The sequence below is a fragment of the Danio rerio genome, chromosome 17 (genome assembly GCF_049306965.1).
Source record: "Danio rerio strain Tuebingen ecotype United States chromosome 17, GRCz12tu, whole genome shotgun sequence".
Lineage (NCBI taxonomy): Eukaryota > Metazoa > Chordata > Actinopteri > Cypriniformes > Danionidae > Danio > Danio rerio.
This window is the reverse complement of record NC_133192.1, coordinates 41060933-41084167: the sequence shown is the minus strand read 5'-3', so window position 1 is coordinate 41084167 and position 23235 is coordinate 41060933. Positions and strand designations below refer to the sequence as shown.

Below are 23235 nucleotides of genomic sequence, written 5' to 3'. Positions count from 1 at the left end.
TTCACTCTCGTTTAGGTTTGTTGCTGTGCTGAGAGTTTTTAAAAGGGTTCAGGCTTCAGGACTGGAGACAACAAAAGAGAGGACAGAAGTTCAATGCTATAAAAAGGGGAGGAAAGAAAAAAAGAGTTTCTTGAAAGCACATAAATGTATTATACATTAAAACTGCAAATCTATCAGGACAATTATTCTTTTTTACTGTTTAGTTGGTTTGCAGGGTATTGCGGAAACATAAATAATACACAATGTTTCCGCTTAAAGACCTTCATTGGGAATTTCTTTCAGTGTGTGCTGAAGGTCTTTCACAGAAAAAAAAAATGCTATATTATTTAATAAACCTTTGCAAGCTGCAAGATTTTCTGTTTTTCTCCTGTAGTCATCTGAATTAGAAAACACATTTTTCTTACAGTAAATATACCATGTTACTTTACACTACATAGACTAACTGTATAAATTAATATTTGGGTTGCACATTAAACTTTTTTTTGCAAACTGGGGGATAATTTTTTACAGTTTATTATTATTATTATTATTATTATTATTATTATTATTATTATTAGTAGTAGTAGTAGTAGTAGTAGTAGTAGTAGTAGTAGTAGTATCATGTTTATTATAATTATTATTTATTATTATTAATTTTATTATTATTACTATTATTATTACTATTACTATTATTATTATTATTATTGCTATTATTACATTTTTATTATTATTACCATTATTATTATATTTATTATTATTATTATTATTACTATTATTATTATTTTATTATTATTACTATTATTATTTTTGTTATTATTACCAGTAATATTATAATTATTTTATTATTATTATTATTATTATTGTTATTATTATTTAATCTAATGCACATATAATAAAAGGGGTCTGGATGCAGACCTGGTGCAGTGCAATCTGAGCTGCATCCAATGCTTTTTAATAGGCTCACCTAACCCCACCCCCAACCCTACCCGTCACAGTGATGTCACTCGCTCCATTTGAATGCATTGTGTCTTACATTGCATCGCTGATTGATGCAATCTCAGCTTGCATCATAAAGGATGCATCCAGATACTATTGCATTTAATTGTCAAATTGCAGTGTTTAAAACAAATTTCCTCCAACGGTTCCTATTCATTAAAATTTGCTCAATAGTACATTCATATATCTATCTACACTATCTGACAAAGGCTTGTTGCTGATCCCAGTTGTAAGAGCAACAAATAACTTGACTTCTAGTTGATCATTTGTAAATGTGGCTGAAGGTAGATTTTTCTGATGAATCATCTGTTGAACTGCATCCTAATCATCACAAAAACTGCAGACCTTTAGAAATTAGCATGGACCCACAATTCTCACTGAAATCAGTTAAGTTTGATCAAGAAAAAATCATAGTTTGGGATTATATTCAGTATGGGCACGTGCGAGAGATCTGCAGAGTGGATGGCAACATCAACAGCCTGTGGTGTCAAGACATTTGTGCTGCCCATTACATTACAAACCCTAGGAGAGGGCAAATTCTTGATAGCGCTCCTTCTTATACTTCAGCCTCCGGAAAGCAAAGAAGGTCATGGTGCTGCAGAATTGGCCAGCCCAGTCACCAGATATGAACATTATTGAGCATGTCTGGGGTAAGATGAAGGAGTTGGCATTAAAGATGAATCCAAAGACTCTTGATGAACTCTGGGAGTCCTGCAAGAATGCTTTCTTTTCCATTCCAGATGACCTTGCAGATCCATATCTCAAGGGAATCATACAGAATATTAATCCTTTTCCCACTGCACCATGACTTTATATTCTATACCAGGGGTGGGCAATCTCAGTCCTGGAGGGCCGGTGTCCTGCACAGTTTAGCTCCAACCCTAATCAAACACACCTGCTTATAGATTTCTTGTGATCTTAAAGACACTGATTAGCATGTTCAGGTGTGTTTGACTAGTGTTGGAACAAAACTCTGCAGGGACACCGGCCCTCGAGGATCAAGTTTGCCCATCCCTGTTCTATACTGATATTCTGTACATTATTTCTGTTAAGTGACAAGACTTTTGTCTAAGCAAAGTCTGTCCTTATAAAATACTTAAAAATCAGGCACAATCATATTTTATTTTAGTAAAACAAGCAGAATAAAATCCAAATAATATTCTAAATAATCTATTAATTTATGTAACATTTATAATACACACATATTATGAATGCATTGAATATATAATCCCCCCCCCCTTCATTACATTATAGATACTGTGAAAGCATCACTGTATTGAGTATATAGGCAGGCAAAGAGCTTATTAAAAATGCAAACTGTTCTCAAAGCAAGCCTGCTGAACTGACGCGGATGGGAAGTATATCATTTACTTTTAAAAAAGACCGTAATGCTGCAGTAGATTGAACCTTACGACCACTGAGGCAACGGTGTAAAATTACCTTTTGCAAGAAAACACATTTTCCACTGGTGCATTTGAAAAGATCAAATAATGGCAAAGTGTGATTTGAATTTTATCTGCACAGAACTCAAATTCAATTTAATCTTCCTTTAGAGAATCGGAATGAACTGCCATCTATAGCAAGACTGAGTGGCGTGCATTACCAGAGGGGGAACTTTGGATTTATCACCTTGAATTCCACATTGGATAATGGCCGACCTGCCCTACAGCAGTTTATGAAATGGGCACCTTTGTGTATGTTCCTTCATATTGTCTTCATGCTCATTTTCACCATGAGCAACTTTTCTTCCAGTTTTAATAAGTCGCTAACTAATAGACTGACTAAGAATAATTTTTACAATGCTATTTCTTTTAATATAAATCTACCGTAATAACATAATAATGGTACATTAACAAGATTCAACTGTATATATATATATATATATATATATATATATATATATATATATATATATATATATATATATATATATATATATATATATATATATATATACAGTTAAAGTCAGAATTATTACCACCCCACCCCCTTTTTTTAGTTTTTAGTTTTTAATGTCAATGTTTAATTTAATGTTTAATGTTTTTTCATGTCATCATATACAATAATATAGCCATCTATTACACAATCATCCATCAGCTAGTAATTCAAGTCTTTTTGTAAAAGAATGAAATTAAAGTACATTATTGTTAATTATTGTACATCCTCCAAAAGTTCTTTTAGGGGATTCCAGATATGCCAGAAATCATCCGATGTCCGACATAAAACGGCAATCTGATCCATCCATATGTTGACCAAAGGAATGTTGGGAGAGGACCACAACAAAAGGATACGTTTCCTTGCTATATAAGTACAAAGGTGTAACACAAATTATAATCCATGACTAAGGCATTAACCAATTTTACAATTCAGAAGATAAACAGCTGGGCATAGGGCAAAAGGTTTACCAATAATCTTCTGATCTACTTTGTGAATTTCATTCCAGAATGTCTCAATCATGTCACAGTTCCAGAACACATGCATCACAGCACCAACATTGGATTTGCACTTAAACCAGGGATGTCCAAACTCGGTCCTGGAGGGCCAGTGTCCTGGAGAGTTTAGCTCCAACCCTAATCAAACACACCTTAACCAGCTAATCAAGCTCTAGATATACTGGAAATTTCCTGGCTAAACTCTGCAGGACACTGGTCCTCCAGGACAGAGTTTGGACATCTCTGACTTAAACCAACATTGAGAGCCAAAAATTAAAACTCGAAAGATGTGGAAAAAATATTAAAAAGTCTTTATTCACATGGCTAATCTTGCAAAAACCTACGTGTTTCGGCAGAGAGCTGCCTTCATCAGGGTAACAGTGATTAGGTGGAGTTTCTGGCGTCTCTTTTAAATAAGTCATGTAAAAAATTTTTTACATTTTTCTCGTGGTTTGATTTTGAGGCACCTTCGAAAAATATGCCAGAGAAGATCCGAAAGCCATTCTACTTCACTAAAATTTGTTCTACAATCTTTCTCCCATATAACTTTCAAGGAGGTAAAAGAGTAAGGAACGAATCTTCCTTTAGGAGAAAATGAAGAATAAAATTGTTTTTCCATGTCAAAAAGTTCAGGATGTATTCTGCCATCCTTAAGGGATAATTCTAGAAAATGTTTTAGATGCAAAAAAAAAGTCATTATTTTGTACTGTTTTAATAACTTAAATGATTTCAGGCTCCCGTTGTCAAATATCTGATCTCCTAAATCCCATTTAGTCTCTATGTTTAACATATTTCTAAACATAATAACTGATTTTTTTATTTTTTTTATCTTTGCCATGATGACAGGACATAATATTTTGCTAGATATTTTAAGATACTAATATTCGGCTTAAAGTGACATTTGAATGCTTAACTAGTTTTATTAGGTTGATTAACCAAGTTAGGGAAATTTAGCAAGTCATTGTATTCAATCGTAAAAAATTGTAAAAAAAAATTTAAAAAAATAAATAAATAAAAAAATTATAAAAGTTGTAGTCAATCAGAAGAAAATGCTTAAGGGGGCTAAAAATTTTGACCTTAATTTTTTATTATTTATTTTATATATATATATATATATATATATATATATATATATATATATATATATATATATATATATATATATATATATATATATAACTGCGTTTATTCTAATAACACAATTTAAAGCTACAAGCAGCAATAAAATGGACCTTGTGGTGGCCTTAGGATGGCAGAGAACAGTGACAATATTAATTTAAGCTGATATGAAAAAAAAAAAAAAAAAAACTGAGAAAATCACAGATTTCAGCCAAATTCTTTCTGTCTGCAGATGGCTCAATGACTGTGATACAATATTGGCAGATGTCTTCAGGAGAGAAATCACATTGGACGTGAATTTTCAGGCAGATCGGACATTGTGTGGTTGAGTTATACGTACAGTACTTCCTCTTCCATGTTGATGCACTAAATTTTTCAGTCCACCACGAACACGCCCTTCGACCAGAACTCAAGATCTTCACAATTTAACATCACAAAGACCTTTGTATTAGAATTGTATTAGAATGCCATAGCATGAATTCAATCTTATACAATTTCTGGGAGAAGTTTGTCAGAGTGTAAACCGTAATTTTCTCTCGTCAGTAGACGGCACTATTACTGTATCTGAATATTGACATGTAAACGTGTTCAGGTCAGGACTGATTTCAAGCGTGTGGATTTTGAGGAAATTCAGAAGATGCATGACAGTTCCTAACAACTTCCTGTTTCGTGGGGAATCATCAAAGTTTGAGAGGCCGCAACACACACAACCTTCAAGAAAAACTGTAGATCTTCGCAATTTAACATCTCCAAGGTTTTTAGATGACAATACCAAATTTTTGAGTTGTACTGATGAAATTCAATGAGGAGTTTGTCAAAATAATACACCTGGAAATGATGAAAATGGCACTTTTTCAGCAGAGGAAGTGTTTTTGTAACCTTTTTGTAACATTTTTGACTTTCTGTTGAATTTGAGATTTTGCTCCAAAAGACTTTTTTTGTCGGTTTGGCATGTTTGTTGTGTGTGCCAATTTTTGTGCGTGTGTGTGAAATGTAGCTCAGGGGCCACTCCGTCAAATGTGCATAGGTGCTGCTGTCGAGCCATTTTGCCACAATAGCAAATATAGCAAATGTACATTTTCATAAATGTAAGTTTTAAATTAAAATTTTTGTAAATTTTCAAGCATGTTTAGACCCTCAAAAATTTAATTCCTTTTTAAGAAAAAAAAGAATGATTTCCATCATTTGGGAAATATTTGAATATGATATTGAATATGTATTTTTAAATAAAAGTATTTAGTTTTTATCATTCAGTCATTCGCCATTCAAATAGACCTCATGCTATGCTTCAAAGTGTGACCTCTGTATGCACTTGAGGAAGTGATGTCATACCAGCATTTGTTTTGTTGTTGTCGTTGTTACTGGTCTGTTTCAAAGTCTTTTCCTGTAACTGTATACATTCACGTGCTCCATACGTCCTTGATGTTGGAATGTGTTTCCTCTCTTCAGTTTTTCATCTCTCTCTCACTCTGCTCATGTCCCTAATTCTGTCCCTTCATGAAGGGTGAGTAGCTGTAGTTTGCCAGTCAGCCTGTGGAATGCACTACTTTATATGGAAAAAAGCAGTAATTTCCCCAAACACAGTAAAGCAAGGCCAGTCTCCAGGCTCGACCCTCCCAGTTCTCATCGGCCAGTGCTACTGGAAACACTGCTGGCGCCGCGCTCACTGGCATTCCATGCATTCTTTTATCATGTGCTCACAAAAAAGATGAGGGGGGAGAGAATGAGAGACAAGGGGGAAAAAATACAGTTACGGTTAAACCTCTTTATTCTACAGTGGGTTACAGAGTTAGCATTTGGCTGTTGTTTTAAAATACCAACATCATCTAATATGTGGAACTTTAAATATTACTAGTAGTAGCACTGGTGTTAATGGTGTTATTAGAAGCTATTACTAATGATAGTTATTATAAATTCCATTAACCTACTGAGATCTATTTACACATGTAAATCTGTAAAAGTGTATATATACGTATACACACCTTCAATGTGAAAAGATTGATGAGGATGATATATGTAATCATTATAACTATATGGTTATATCCATGTACAAATGTTTTGTTCAGTTTTTACTTTATAACAATAATAATAACTAAACTATCGTCGTATTGATATACAGTTGAAGTCGAAGTTATTGCCCATGGTTATTTTTTCCTCAAATTTCTGTTTAACAGAGAGATTTTGTTTCAACACATTTATAAACATAATAGTTTTAATAACTCATTTCTAATAACTGATTTACTTTATCTTTACCATGATGAAAGTAAATAATCTTTTTACTAGATATTTTTCAAGACACTTCTATACACCTTAAAGTGACAATTAATGGCCTTGGTTAATTAGGTTAACTAGGCAGCATGTAACCTAGGTTAACTAGGTTAATTTGGTTAACTAGGCAGGTAAGGGGAATTAGCCAAGTTATTGTATAATGATGGTTTGTTCTGTAGACTAAAGAGGCTAATAATTTTGACCTTAAAATGTCTTTTAAAAAATTACAAACTACTTTTTAGTCTTTTTAGTCTTCAAATAAGACTTTCTCCAGAAGAAAAACATTATCAGAAAATGTTCTTGCTCTGTTAAACATCTATTGTGAAATATTTAAAAAGGAAAAAAAAATCAAAGGGGAGCTAATAATACTGACTTCAACTGTACATATAATGTATACATGTTTTTGTTCACTTTTTATCTATTTGATTTTATGCTGATTAATTATTTGAAAATGCTTCATTTATTATTTTTATGTAAACTTTATTGCTATTGTAATAATATGTCTTTGGTAAATTAAATTAAATTAAATTGAATTAAATTAAATTAAATTAAATTAAATTAAATTAAATTAAATTAAATTAAATTAAATTAAATTAAATTAAATTAAATTAAATTAAATTAAATTGTTAACGAAAAATTTGGATCCAATCTACTCCTGCGACTAGACCTTGTGCAACCGGCCGACCGGATGTGATGTATTTCATTGTTGTCCAAGCAGATCCATTCCCGCGAGATATTTTTTGAATTTGAAAAATAGTCATATTAAAACTAATTCTATTCATAAATGAGTAATAAAAAATATTATTATTTTAATCTTGTCTTCACATTTCCTTCAAAATTTTTAGCAGTGTATGATTAGTTTCTTGTATTAAATAATTCATTCATTCAACCATGATGAACGCACAAATAGACTGAATGGAATGGAGAGAATAAAGGCTCTTGCTTTTGCACTCCTTATTTCGAGAATCAGCTTCCCATGGTGCACGACAAAACTGAAAATTCTGTGCAACTGCCACAAGAGCGCGTATTCTGACAGTTTTGTCAGAATGTCGAGTGCAGTAGAAAGGTGGCTTAATTCATATGAGTTTAGTCGAATGAAAATGTACAATTTTAAAAATGAAGCTTAGCCCCCAACCCTGCCGCTGAACCCAACTGTCATTGGGGGATGAGCAAATCGTACTAAATTGTACAAAAAAGATCATAAAAATCCATACGAATTAGCCACTAAATCAAAAAGTTACAAATTGTGGTGAGACTGTGTTAAATTATTCACTGACATAAAAGGAGATATTTTCACATTCTTTTAACCAACCTGGAAGTAATAATAATAATAATAATAAATGCTTGTGTTGATTGTTTTTGTTGTGATTCATGCTTCTTTCTATCTTGCTGTGGTCTAGTACTGCCGAACAATAAGTTCAACTGCACCATCTAAAATCATCAGATCCGAAGTTATGCTGATAATTTATCTATCCCGTATTACTCGCATTCCAGTGTATAAACATGGGAGCATTGGGGAATGGTTGAGATGTTTGGAATGCTCTGATGAGTGCAGATGAATGCTGCCTGTCAGATGAATGAAAGCCATTAGCCCAAGCTTTCTGTGCCTCACGGACAATGAGCCTTAAATTCAATTATGAAGTAATTGTTCTGTCATCACAAAACGTTTATTCAGTGTGGATGCTTTCAACATGAGACATGAGTTTCTGGAGGGGTTATTCTTAGTGGTCTGCCTCATGGTTCACATGCTTGTGAAAGTGAGTCTAGATAAGAGGAGACTCTGCCATGGTTTGAAGCAGTAATACAGGGGCAAACGTTTACATCGTGCCTTATTTAAATTATCAGTTTAGATTTTAAAGGGAGTCTTTATACAAAGTATTTCTCATTATTTCATCTTAATCTCATGCCATCTCAACCTTGACTTTCTTATTTCAATGAAACAACATTGGCCAGAGGAACGTTTGGCAGCTTTTCGTCTTTAAAACTAACAGTACAGGGCAGTATGACGTTGTTCCTTTTCATGCTAACCAGCTGACTGCTTTGTCCAGTGGCTCACTGCATATGTTGGTAGACTTGTAACATGGAGCAGATTTGCCCCCAACAATGGGGTTTTAGTCTTGCAAATAATGGTTCTAGAAAGCAGATAAAAAATAAATAAATAAATAAACACCAAAAAATCAAATAAGTAAATAACTGAGTGAGAAATTGGTAAGATCTGAAAGCATGGTAAAAATCAGGCTACCAGGATTTTCTATATTGGGATTGCTTTTGAAAACACTGTTGGTTGGGTTTAGGGAAGTGGGTGGGCGGGTCAATCTGTGCTTTTTAAAACACTAATGGTCAGGTTTAGGGAAGGACGAGGGTGGGTCAGTCGATCGGTTGGTCAGTCAGTCAGTCAATTGACAGTGGCCTCTGGTGGATTTACGTGAGAACAGTAGGCATGAATGGCACTCACGTGAACAATTTTGTGATCTTAAAAAGCGTACACAGTGGCCTCTGGCAGATTTGTGAAAATAAAAACTGCTAAAAAAAAAAATGTACTTCCTGGGACATATTTGGCACTCTCCAAAAATGTATATAGGAATACGTATTCAGAATGAGCCTGGGTTGCAACGAACCCAATCTGTGTTTTTTATTCATTTATTTTTTTTCATTTATATCTCAAATAGCAAACACACATATGGAACTTCTGTGTGGCCAGAGTATAATTTCAAACTCAGAATTTCCCCTTTTGCCATCTTGATATCAAAATCAACAAAGCAAGTCATAAATGCAAATCACTTTGATGACAAAACATTAATATCTATTTGACATTCAGACATTAATAGCCTATTGTTCACGAAACTAACGATACAAAAAGTGTTAGAAGATAAGACTTTTTTTATTAATCTGAAAGCTTCAATTACAAATGACAAATTATCCCTACAAAGCATGTAAACTACATTGATGTCAAAACAACATCTAATTGACAAATTTTTTTGATGCCAATGTTACACTGTAAAAAATACTCTGTTCCACAAAATCGATTTGTGTTGGGACAACGTGAAGGAATTAAGTTAACTTATTTGTTTTTACAAATTTAAGCAACCCAGGTTCATGATTGATACGTAACCCATGTATTCATTTCTGGACAGCTCGAAACACATCCCAGGAGGTACATTTTTTGCAGTCTTTATTTTTGCGAACACACCAGTAAGTATTTTACGTTTTGGCAGTTTAGTGGCTAATTCGTACGAATTTGTACGAGTTCAGTCGTAAGAAATTGTAAGATTTTAAAAAGGAGGCGTGGCACCTAACCCAACCCCTAAACTCAACCTTCATTGGGGGATCAGCAAATCGTACTAAAATGTACAAATTAGATTGTACGAATTCACACGAATTAGCCACTAAATGGAAAAGTTATGAATTGCCGTGAGATTGTGTTGGTAAATTTGGCATTGCAAAGGGTGGAAAGGAAAAGTCTACATTAAACACAAAAAACCTGATAACAAATATTTTAAAAAACAACAAAAAACCTCGATTCGAAATGCTGTCTCACCACTATTTCACAGAAAAAGCTCTGCCAGTCCTTTTTAAGAAGATTTCTGAAAAACTAATTGTCCTGTTATATGATGCACCTCATGTTTCGTTCACCACAGACAAATTTCTCTCGCAAGTGCCATTCGTGCCTGCTGTTCTTACGTCATTCCACCAGAGGCCACTGACGACTGACTGACGGACTGACTGACTGACTGACGGACCGACCGTCTGACCAATATCCCCACCCATCCCCTTTCTGAAACCCCAACCATGTTTTCTAAAGCACCAGTTGACCCGATCACCCCCTTGCCTAAATCAATATCTGACAAGGGGCGCCGCTAGCCGGTATGGGCCCTATGAAGGCATTTTGTATTGTTTCGAGGGCGTCACAGATAAAGGTGAAGATGGTGTGTGCGCTGATGGTTTTGGTTGGCCCCTTATAGAATCTCTGTAGGCCCCAAAACTGCCCTATAGAATCGTCCTAACTTTTTTCCCCTATCGGCATCCCAGCATTGGCATGATTTTTACCACGTCTTCAGATCTTACCATGTTCTCACCCTGTTATTTACTTGTTTATTTTATTTCTATATAAAGTTATAAAGTTATAAAGTAATAAAGTACTATAAAGTAATAATAATAATAATAATAATATTTCCATACATTTATATAGCGCTTTTCTGGGCACTCAAAGCGCTTTACTTATAGGGGGAATCTCCTCATCCACCATCAGTGTGCAGCATCCACCAGGATGATGCAACGGCAGCCATTTTGCGCCAGACTGCACACCACACACCAGCTGATTGGTGGAGAGGAGACAGAGTGATGAAGCCAATTATGAAATGGGGATGATTAGGAGGCCATGATGGACAAAGGCCAGTGGGCAGATTTAGCCAGGATGCCAGAGTCGGAACCTCGGTTTAACGTCTCATCCGAAAGACATTGTGTGACCAAAATGTGACCAATGCTTTCTTAACCACTGTTTTCTCTCATTTTTCTGTGTTTATTTAGTCAATTATTCATTTAAACATTACTCTCACCAGCGTGGATGGGATTGGGTTGTATTCTAACTAGCAAAGATTTTGGTAAGCCTTGTTGGAGCACTTTGGGATAAAAGATCAGCTTTTTTTTCTTTTCTTTTTTTTCTTTTTTTTTTGCTGCTGTGCATTTGGGGGTGATGTGCAGGCCTGTGTGGATGATTAATGGAGCAGTTAGCCCAGCGGCTGCAGAGCCAACGCTCCAGTCACAATGAGTCTACTGGCTGTCATCAGCGCTCCTCTGCACCCTCATGCTGCTCTCTAGCCCACCGTTTACAGCTTCTGCGTGTCTCGGCGGCCAGGGAATAAAATTGCTTCATGAATTGGAGCCGTCACTCCTTTCGCGACATTAATTATTTGTTTTCTTGCAAGCTGTTCTCTCACTCCCTTATTTTGCCCTATCCTTTGCAGATTGCATTTGGGTTTTGTTATTTAATTTAAGATATGCCATTAATCTAAGCCATAGTTTTGGTGAGCAAGGAGAAAAAGTGAAGAAGTAAATGCCAAAGTAAACACTTGCTGTGCAGAAAAGGCTATGGGAGGGACAATAACAGCTATTAATGTAGCATGAGTCTAATCAACTGAAACATAGTTTCTGCATGCCGAAAACACTTTTGCACAAAAGACAGGTGTCTGTGAGAAAAGAACACGGCGGCTAAACATTTGAAAACAGATCTGATGATAATAGCAGGATCAGCCACCGATTACACACACAAGGCTGCAAATCTCCATAAAACATCAGACGCTTCACTGCTTTATCCAACACTCCATCTCTCTCCCCCCACTGACCTCCACGAATTTGATACAGGCTTGCAAGTTCTGCCGCTGGGAGACAATATCAAATCATCTACGTTAAATACAGCAGCTCCAACAAAAGAGATGCCACAGAGATTATAATTTACATACAACACAATACAGCCACAGACCGTCCTCCAAGCTACAAAGAAAAACACACTGTCTAGGACATTGTCTGCCATACAATAGCTAGCCGTCATTCGGTACCTGCAAACCACAATGAGAGGCTGAGAGGCGCGAGAAAAAAAAAAGACTTAATGATTATCGAAAGAGGGCTGGTGAGTGCTGAACCAATCCACGGCTGATGTCTTGAGGGAAGTGGCATTAATGGTAGTAGATGTTGACAGTCGCCTGTATTGCTTGAGAGGAGGTTTGGCTTTGGTATGACAGCCTAGACAAGTAAACATGTCAGTATTTTACAGAAACATAGAAGAAAGGTTCTGATTAATGTGTAAATTGAAGAACACCAGTGCAGCTCATTTCCACATGTGCCAATGATACAATCGAAGAAAAAACATGCAAATTAAAAGTGTGATGGCAATGTAGTGTAAATGCAAATAATACTTGTATCAGGCTGCTTATTCTGTGAAATCATCCACCTGAATGTACTTTACCCCGCTTATTACAAGCCTACTTGTCTCAAAACATAAAAAAATTAGACACAGACCATTGTTTTGAAGCAAGATTTATTAATTCTTTAAGCACGAAACTGACAGAAATTAAAACGGCTGAATATAGTATACACTAACCTAGGTATTATTTAGTAACAAGATGTTGCCAAACAATCAAAAACAAAGGTATGACAGACAAGTATATGTATATGAATGTGAATCTATTCACTGTCAGTCAGGACAAAGTACCTAAATGAGCTTGTGTTAGTAGTTTCAGCAGTTGTTTCTGATAAGCTCCAAATATGTCCCAGGAGGTATGTTTTTTTTTTGTTTGTTTGTTTTTTTTTTTTTTTTTTTTGCAGTTTTTGTTTTGACAAATCCACCAGAGGCTGCTGTGTAAACTTCTTAAAATGTCAAATTTCTCTTGCAAGTGCCGTTTGCACCTGCTGACCTCGACTGACTGACTGACTGACCGATCGACTGACCCAGCCTCCCTGTTCCCAAAACCCAATCAATAGTGTTTTTAAAAGCACAGAATGACCTACCCATTCACTTCCCTAAACCCAACCGACAGTTTTAAAAAAGCAATCCAGAAATAGAATAGCCCTTTCCTGATTTTTACCACGGTTTCGACTTTAACCACATCCGCAACCTGTTATTTTATTTTTGGCTTCTGTTTTTGTCTTACCCTGTTCCTGGAACCGTTCTTCACCAGTGTCAAACCATGTCATCGTGGTCAACTGCTCTCTGCATCTCAACATACATGGTGAGCTACTGGACAAACTGGTAACATCAAGGAAAGCTGTCCATACAGGAGTTGACGTTTAACTGGGAAATGAGAAAAGGAATGGCGTCATACTGCCCCATGAAGTTTCTTTTAAAGATAGAATGCAGCTATACATACTTTTGGCTAATTCGTGATTACCAGTAATGTATGTAGGGCTATGTTTTCAGAATGAGCCTATATTGATAATGTATCTTGGGAGTGTTGTGACTGACCAATCAGAATCAAGTTTTCCTGGGAGCTGTGCAAAGCGACAAGCGACCGTTCATTTCAACTGAGAATGAGCTACTTTCAGCGACTTTCAGTGACCGTATAGGTGATCAGACGAGCAAGTGACATGAAAGTTGAGAATCCTTCAACTTTTTGCAAATGAAGAGCCACTTTCTTGAGCGACATCCAATAGGAGCACCAGAGGCCGGTTGTAGTCTCCGTGTGCCACCCAGAGAGATAGGAAGCTACAAAGTCGCTGCTAGTGTGAAAGAGGCATTACACCAAACCTAGCTCTTATCTAAGTCACGGCACCAATGTGACCTCTCTGGTTCTGCCTGTTGTATCCTTTGCAGATCATGTCCTCCTCTCTCTGCGTATCTCCCTGTCACATTAAAGGTATAGAACCACTTAAATGTAACTGTAAGCAAAGAACACTTACACTATAAAAGTATTAAACGTATACATTAAATACTACACTTTATACACTATAATTATTATAAACGTAATACTACTTGTATACTCAAAGGTTCACTTGCAGTACTATTTTACATCTCATTTCTGGACTACTTGTGCATTTAAAGTTTATTACTGTTCACCTAAAAGTATACTTTTATAGATTAAAAGTGGGCCAATTTAGTCTCAAGTGGTAATCAAGTACACTACCTGACAAAAGTCTTGTCATCAATCCCAGTTGTAAGAGCAACAAATAATAACTTGACTTATAGTTAATCATTTGGAAAAGTGGCAGAAAGTAGATTTTTTTTTTCTGATGAATCATCTGTTGTACTGCAGCCCAATCATCACAAATAAAAACCTAATGGAACCAGCATTGACAGAAGATTCTCACAGAAATCAGTCAAGTTTGGTAAAGGAAGAATCATGGTTTGGGGTTACATTTCGTTATGGGGGTGTGCAAGAGATCTGCAGAGTGGATGGCAACATTAACAGTCTGAGGGATCAAGACATTTGTGCTGCCCATTACATTACAAACCACATGAGAGGGCAAATTTGTCAGCAGGATAGCGCTCCTTTTCATACTTCAGCCTCCACATCAAAGTTCCTGCAAGCAAAAAAGGTAAAGGTGCTTCAGGATTGGCCAGCGTGGTCACCAGGCATGAACATTATTGAGCATGTCTCTGGTAAGATATAGGAGTAAGCATTGAAGATGAATCCAAAGAATCTTGATGAACTCTGGGAGTCCTGCAAGAATGCTTTTTCTAACTTCTACATGACGCTTCAAAAATATACATCAACATATATAAAATGATGATACATAAAATGATACATAAAATGAACTTGAAGTATACTTCTTTTTTGTAAAGGTAGCTGGCCTCCATTACCCTCAAATCCGGGTCATAGCACCAATGTGACTTCTACTCATCATGCAAAAAGCAGGATTCAAACAGATGTTACCAACCTTGGAGTGCTGTGCTCACTTCTTGAAACCTGAGAAATAATGTTCACTCATACAGCTTCTTCTAGCTGCCATTTATTACACTTACACCCACATAAACATAGCTCTCATCTGAGTCCCGGCAACAATGTGACTGCCTTGAATCTACTTATGCCATGAAAAACAGAATTCAAATTGACATTTTCAACATAAAATGTTAAATCACTAGCATGTCTCTTAAGAGCAGAAGAGTGAGGTTTACTCACACAGCTTCCACTAGTTGGCTGTCAGTACACTCTCTCCCTCCCTGCCGTGAGACCAATGTGACCGTTCTGGCTCTTCTCACCCAAAGACAAATAGGACTCTAACTGCCATTTCCAGTATGGGATGCAACGCTAACATGCACCTGAAAGACTACAGACTCTAGTGTCAATTACTGCTTGCCTCCTGAGGCTAACGGAGCGAGCTTTACTTGCACAACTTTTACTAGCTGACCTCTGTTACCTCTGCTTCTGTTGGTCAATTACGCTCCTGGCACAATGTGACACCAAGATTCAGCTTGACACAGTTATCATTTTCATGTCTTGCGGCATGTTGTTTTAAAATCAAATGCACTTGTACCCATTTGTATGCCCATAGACTGCTGGTCTAAAAAACAAGGTATGTTCAGGTGCATTGTTGGTGCACTGCTGTTTTGAGGCAAGCAAAATAGATGTGCCATTTAACAGTTAAAACCTGGACAATATTTATTTATGTTCATTTAAAGAACATGTTAATAATATGCACTGATACAAAGATCCACAAGTCATATACACTTTTCTTTCAATAACTTTTCAAATATTAAAAATGAAAGGACTGCAATGTAATCGGGCTTTTTCCATATACTACTTTCCATCTATGGTACTTATGGTACTATATGGTGCATGCTTTAACCTTATAGCCAAGTAGTGGAGAAATGGTCGTGCTCAAATGAGCCTGGTTTCTCGCACGGTTTTTTCCTTGGTCAAAGTTTGTTCCTCGCCACTGGCTTTCTTGCTTGGGACTTGTGGAGCTGTACATCGATGGATTTGTTCTTCAGGGTTTGGACTTTCAGAAGTGAAATTAAAATCACACTGAACTGAACTATACTGAACATCAACTCTGAAAACTGGACTGACACATTTACTAGAACTATGTTAAGCTGCTTTGACACAAACTACATTGTTAAAGCGCCATACAAATAAACATGAATTAAATGAAAAGTAGATCCGTTTCCTCTCTGAAATCCACCATGGCATGGTCACAACAGGCTTTTAAAGGGATTGGGAGATGATACACACCCATTGCTCATTTAGAAAGTAATTACTATCCCTTTAGACCAGTGTTTCTCAACCACGTTCCTAGAGAACCACCAGCTCTGAAAATTTTCTACGGCTGCATCCGAAACCGTCTACTACTCAGTAGGTACTGCATTTGAATTTAAACATACTACTTGGCCTTTAGAAAAGTACATTCTATAAAGTATGAATGTGAAAAATATGAATTGAATTGGGACGTACAACATCTACCATTTTGTCATGGTCACGTGACCTACCAGCATCAGTTGCGTCGCTTCACTCCCATTCATGAATTCTCTTGTGGGACATCACGGAATAGCGCAGCATGCTGGAGGAAGTAAGTCATCCGGGTACTTCTCGCATTCGGATTTTCGAATTCTATAAATTTGGCTCGCATACTGATTTTAGCGTACTGTATAGTATGGAAATATGTGGTTTCGGATGAAGCCTATATCTCCTTCACCAAACACACCTGATTCAGATCATTAGCTCATTAGCAGAGACTGAAAGACCTGTAATAGAAGTGACAGACAAAGGTGACACAAAACATGCAGTGTTCATGGTCCTCCAGGAACGTGGTTGAGAAACTTTGCCTTAGATGATGCACCTGATGCATTAATACACCTTAGGTGCACTTGCACCATGTGCTTTGATCACTAAAATAGAACACAAAGTCACAGATGTGAATGAAACCATAGAGAATGACCAAAAAATGTGAACATGTCTGACTTTCTGTTGAGAGACGGTGATATTCGGCCTGCTATTGTGTTGTCCTTACTTGACGTTAGTAAATCTGCATATTATGCCTCTTTTCTACGTTCACCATCAAGGACCACGCCACAACCAGTGCTTGTGAAACTTTATTACGAGTTGTTTGAGAGATATAAGCAATAGTTATGAAGTTTGAGAAGAGAAGCATGGGATGATTAATGAACTGGCTGGTCGGGGAGTGTTGTCCAGGGAGATTAAGAGTAGGGGATTTAACTCATAGTGAGAGTGGAACCTTTAGAAGACCCCCCACCCCACCCCACCCCCACAGAGGTCTAGGGAAGGGAGGGGGTTATAGGGGATGAATGGATGAGTTTAGATGGAAATGGGTGGGAAGGAGCGAGAATCTGAGACAAACGGTTTAGGGAGGATCTACTTCCCCTAAATAGTAGACAAGGTAAGCTAATTGATTTATGCGTTGCCCCGCTACTGAACTTTGGTTAATTAATTTACTCCATAAGCAGTAGAGTTCAGTACAGTACAATATGATTTGGCGTGGGTCACCCTGATCAGGCTTTCGTTTTCAATACCAATCATATTTTTACCTGGTAGGGATATTAACATATCAAGTCTTTTGCGTACACAAGTTCGTTATTTCAAATGTAGGTGCGCAGCAAGCATGAGCAAATATAGAATGGAAGTGGTGTGACTTGTGAATTCCAACCGTTGTGTCCAATCAATGTGAATTGCCCCATAAACAACAATGGAGGACATACAGCAGATCCTGTTCTTCTTGGCATGTGATTGCTTGTCACAAAAAGCCGTGCTATGTTTGAGCTCAGGTTGACTACGTTACATTGCTGCACACAGTCATTGCTTTATTACAGTGTTTCGACTTTGGAAAATGGCGCTTCCTGTGTTGTCATTCCCCTGGCTTGTTGCATATGCAAAAGATGATTCTCTGTAAGGCGAGTATACAGTGTACAATTTTGATCCGAATTTTGACTTGTGCAACTCTCTTTGATTTAGTGCTGTGAGCACTAAATCAATGCAGTGCAAGTTTTTAAAGGAGGGTGCCATTAATTCAATCCAGGCTTATTCTGAAAACGTAATCCCTTGGATGTTTCCGAAGACCACAAGTTATGTAGCCGGAGGTTGCAATTCTTTTTTTTAAGCGAACGCTACGGGGCGGTATTTTGGCACTTACTGGCTGACTGCTTACCTCTGTGTGTAAGGTTTTTTTTCCGCTGCAACCAGTTTGTCCAGTTAGCTCGTCATGTACGTTGGCGGGCTTGAGACGCAGTCCCCGAGTCCAGGGAAGAACGGTTCCAGAAATCAGGTTAAGAAAAACACAGAATCCAAAAGATAAAACGAACGAGTGAATAACAGTATGAGGACTTTTCTTTTTCTGGACTGCTTTTGTAAATCAGCGGTTGGGTTTAGGGAAGTGGGTGAACAAGTCAATCAGTAAAATTGGTTGGGTTTAGGGAAGGAGGATGGTGGGTCAGTCGATTGGCCGGTTTCCCAGTCAATCATTCAGTCAGTCAGAAAGAAGGTTGGACGACAGCGACCTCTGGTGGGTTTACGGGAGTACAACGCTGGCACGAACAGCATTTGCAATAGACATTTGAGATGGGAAAAATCGAACACAGCAGCCTCTTCCGGATGTGCGAAATCAAAAACTGCAAAAATACATACCTCCTGGGATGTATTTCGCGGCCTCCAGAAACATCCACGGAACTACGTTTTCAGAATGTGCCTGGGTTGCATTAATTATATTAGCCATAGACAGATGTTTGAAGGGTAGACACTTTCCAAACATTTGATTTTTGATGACCTAGCCAGGTAAACAAGCAGGAAAGCAACTTGGCGTCTTAAGACAAACCCGTGGTCATTTTATAATAAAATCTAATCTCGTTCCTCAGCAAGAATGCCACCAACATGCTTGATCTATTGATGGCTACAGCTGTTAAAAACCTGTTAAATGGAATTGAGGCAGTTTGACTAAATATGAGCTGTTTCCCAAGACGTTTGCGAGATTCTACCCTCATTTGAACACAATACGTGGGGGCTGATGACCAAGATTATGCTGAGTGCACCAGGGACCTTTCGTTGGGAAGCATTCCTCACCGTCCTTGGCATACATAATGTTGTCGGTTTGGAGAGAGGACTTCTGAGGGTCATATGCTGACTGAAAGGAGATGGCTGATAAGAGCGAGCTCATCAGGGCTAATTCAGTGGGGTGCAGGAACAGCGGTGGCTGTTTCCCCAGGAACTATCACAACAAACAGTGCTACTGGAACAGTGGGTGTTCAATTAGCCAGCACCTAACATCATTAAACAATTAGACACATCCAAATGAAAACAACCCGGAGCACCGTGCCAGTTAACTCCTCCTCACAATGTGAGTGTCGTTTGTCAAAGTCGTGCTCGAGGAAAAGCCTGTTCAAAAAATCATTTAATATCTCTTTACAGATAGAAGTAGTAGTACGGTTTTGTAGACAGGAATGAGATTAAATTGAAAGCAATTGGGGATTTTGTTGAAATCTCCTGCTTCTAAGATTTTCTCTTCCGAAAAAGACTTAAACATTCCCTCACAAGCCATATGAATAATTTCTTAAAATGTGCTGAGACTTGCCAAGCATTCTGCTAACAAAGGGGATATCAATATGAATGTAAAGTAAATTAAATCATGTGGGTTTAAATGTTGAGACCAAAAAATAAAGAATATTTCAGAATGCCTCAAACTAAATTGTAATTTTATAAATGTATTCTCTTTTCTTCAAGAAAAGTTTCTTTCTCTTGGACAAAACATCATTTCTGTAGTTTTACAAGGTATTGCATCAATCTCTCAAACTGTGCTGAGACTGCTCATGATGTCAAAGAATGCAATCAAAAGACATTTTTAAATAAAGTAAAATAAAAATAAGAGCGATCATTGCACTTTTTAACATGAAATACTGGGATATTACAGAAGGAATGTCTTGAAAATCTGAAATCAAAAGAGTTTTTGAGAAGTCGAACTAAACTAACGTAACTTTTAATAATAATTAACTAATTAAATTAATAAATAAAATAAATAATACATTTTGAGCATACAATTTTCTTTTAAAGGCTCCTGCAACCCCTGGCAAAAAGTATGGAATCACATCTCTTGAAAGATGTTGACTCAAATGTTTAATTGTGTAGAAAAAAATGCAAACAAATACATGCCACAAAACTATTTTCATTAAACAATCCAACATTCTTGCTGTAAGAAACACTTATGTAGTCCATCAAAACAAAAAAATGGAATCACACAAATCTGTAAATTACTACCATTAACGATTTATTATATATGAGATTCAAATACGTGTTTGCTAGTTTATGTTTTAGAATGGAATATGGCATATTCTTAATAATTTTGTAAAGGAAACATATAGACTCTATATGAGCCAATATATATATATATATATATATATATATATATATATATATATATATATATATATATATATATATATATATATATATATACATGTGTGTGTGTGTGTGTGTAAAACAATATCATTTGCACCAAAAATTATGGGTTTTTCCTTTAAAGAAATTGTTGACCCTATTTAGAGTGTCATTATAAACGTTTATATTATAACTAATGTGGTTCATTTGTTGAATCTGTGAGAGAGGAACTACGGTTTTGGAAAACACTCGTCACATCATTCTTTTCCCAAACGATGCGTCATACTATCATAGTTCAGCCATGACTTATGTCGTTGTTTGGAAAACGCACCCCTGATTGACATAACTCATGGCTCCAACAGGACAGAAGTCAATTAAAACAAAGGAGAAAATTATCAAAATTCTCAAAAATTCAAAGAAGGTTCATTTTCATGGAATGTTCCAAAAGATGTTAGTCTGCAAAAGATGTTAGATGTTTCCAGTCAGCTGTGTCTAAAATCTGGACCGAGTACAAATCAAATGGGAAGATTGCAGAAGTGAAGCATACTGGTAGACCAAGGAAGACATCAGAGCATCAAGAAGCTTGAAGCAATATGCCTTCAAAACAGAAAATGCACAACAAAGCATTTGGGGAGAAAGTGGAGACAATGTCTTTGACTGGACTGTAAGAAATCAACCTAAAAGAATTGAGATTTGCATACAGAAAAGCCAAATGAAAACCATCATTAACATGTAAAAAAAAAATCAATGACATGACCTGCAAATAGTCCAGACCTCAATCCAATTGAAAATCTGTGGTGGAAATTAAAGAAGAACTGCAACTGCAATAAGACATATTTGTAGACAGATTGTTAAAGAATACTATTCATCAATGGTTAAATCCATGACTCAGAGAATTCAAGCTGTTATAAAATGAGGGGCAACAAAATACTAGTGGTGTTTTATTTGTGTGATTCCACATAATTTTCCTCAGATTTGTGTGAATCCATATTTTTTCCTCTGTTTGATTTGTAAAAACAGTCAAAATTCCTTACAGTGTTCTTTCTTTCTTTCTTGTTCTTACAGGCAGAAGGTCGGATTGTTTAATGACAATAGTTTTGTGGCATGTATGTTTTTAGTTTTATTTCTACACAATCAAAGATTTGAATGAGCATCTTCCAAGAGTGGTACTTTTTACCAGGGGTTGACATCTCTTGATATCTAATTTGATAAAACCCTACGTCACACTGCCTCAGATAATATAAAGAGGAATTAATGTAAAGCTTTGTGATAAGTTATTTGTCTGGTTTATGTAAGCTGTTTTGAAGGGGGCCTTATAAGATTTCTCATATTTACCTCTGCATCCCTTGGTTCTAAGAACTGGTGCCAGTTTTACTGCCTTTGGAAATTGTTTGTAAAACTGCATTTTTTTTTCATCTTAAAAATTTCCACATATGCTATCAATGTTTGATGTAGAAAAGCTTAATCATGCTTTCATGACCTCTCGGTTAGACTATTGTAATGCGTTACAAGGAGATAGGCCTGTTGGCCTAATAAACAAACTTCAGCTAGTTCAAAATGCTTCCTATTAAATACTGTATAAATTTTAACATTTTATTGACTACCTACAAAGCCCTAAATGGCTTAGCTCTCCAGTATTTGAGGAAGATCCTGCTGTATTATAGCCCCTTACGTCCACTATGCTCAATTAATTCTGGACAGTTGATTATTCCCAGAATATCAAAATCAACAGTAGGTGGTAGATCTTTCTTATATCTGACACTTAAATTCTGGAACAGCCTTCCTAGCACAGTTCGGGTGGCAGACACACTCTGTCAGTTTAAAACTAGATTATAAACACATCTCTTTGCATTAGCATGCACACAATAAAACACAAATGCTGTTGAAATCCAAATCCTCTAAAAGATTGTTAGTCTGCATTATTTAAAGCAATCTGAGCGAGGGACACTTCCCAGAAGACATAATAATTTAAAAGGCATTTGCGCTTATGTTAGTCTGTTTTTATTATTCCCGAGGTTTCCATAACCCTGGACCAGGCCGTATCCTGAGCAGCTGCTGTGGTGGTCATGGAGGAGTGGATAGCATGAGACTGATTCCTGTAAGACCTCAGTGACAGACGAGTCTTCGCATTGATCCTGAAGGGCTAGCCAGTACACCAGCCGGTGACCTCTCTTAAAGCAGCTTCTCCACAATGGACATCCAGCTTTGTCCAGCCTCTGGCACTTAGACTGCGGCTCTGCACAAGAAGTTTGGCCAAAGGAGAAATGGACATGCACAACTGAACCAGTTTTTTTTTTTTTTCTTCACTTTCGTCAATTGGTGAAGTTTGTTCCTTGCCTCTATTGCCACTGGCTTGCAAAGTTCAGGACTTGTGGAGCTGCATTTCGACGGATTTGCTCTTCAGTGTTTGTACTTTCAGCAGTGAAAATCAAACCACACTAAACTACTAATCTCTGAAAACTGGACTGACACTGTTTAAATGTACTATAATGTTCTATGTTGAGCTGCTTTGACACAATCTACATTGTAAAAGCACTAGAGAAATAAAGATAAATTAAATTGAAAAAATGTCGAAGCGTAGGCCCACATGTGAACGAACTGTATGCTTTTGCGCTGAGCAGTACTTTTTTTAT

The 23235-nt window shown here is 36.7% G+C and overlaps 1 long non-coding RNA gene across 1 annotated transcript in view; it reads left to right on the top strand.

Annotated features, from left to right (window-relative positions):
- Window positions 1–5781, top strand: part of LOC141378439 (uncharacterized) — a 61954-nt gene extending 56173 nt beyond the window's left edge. The window contains exon 4 of the long non-coding RNA XR_012393075.1: window positions 4759–5781. This is a non-coding gene — a long non-coding RNA (uncharacterized lncRNA). The remainder of the gene's footprint in view (window positions 1–4758) is intronic.
- Window positions 5782–23235: the final 17454 nt, after the last annotated feature.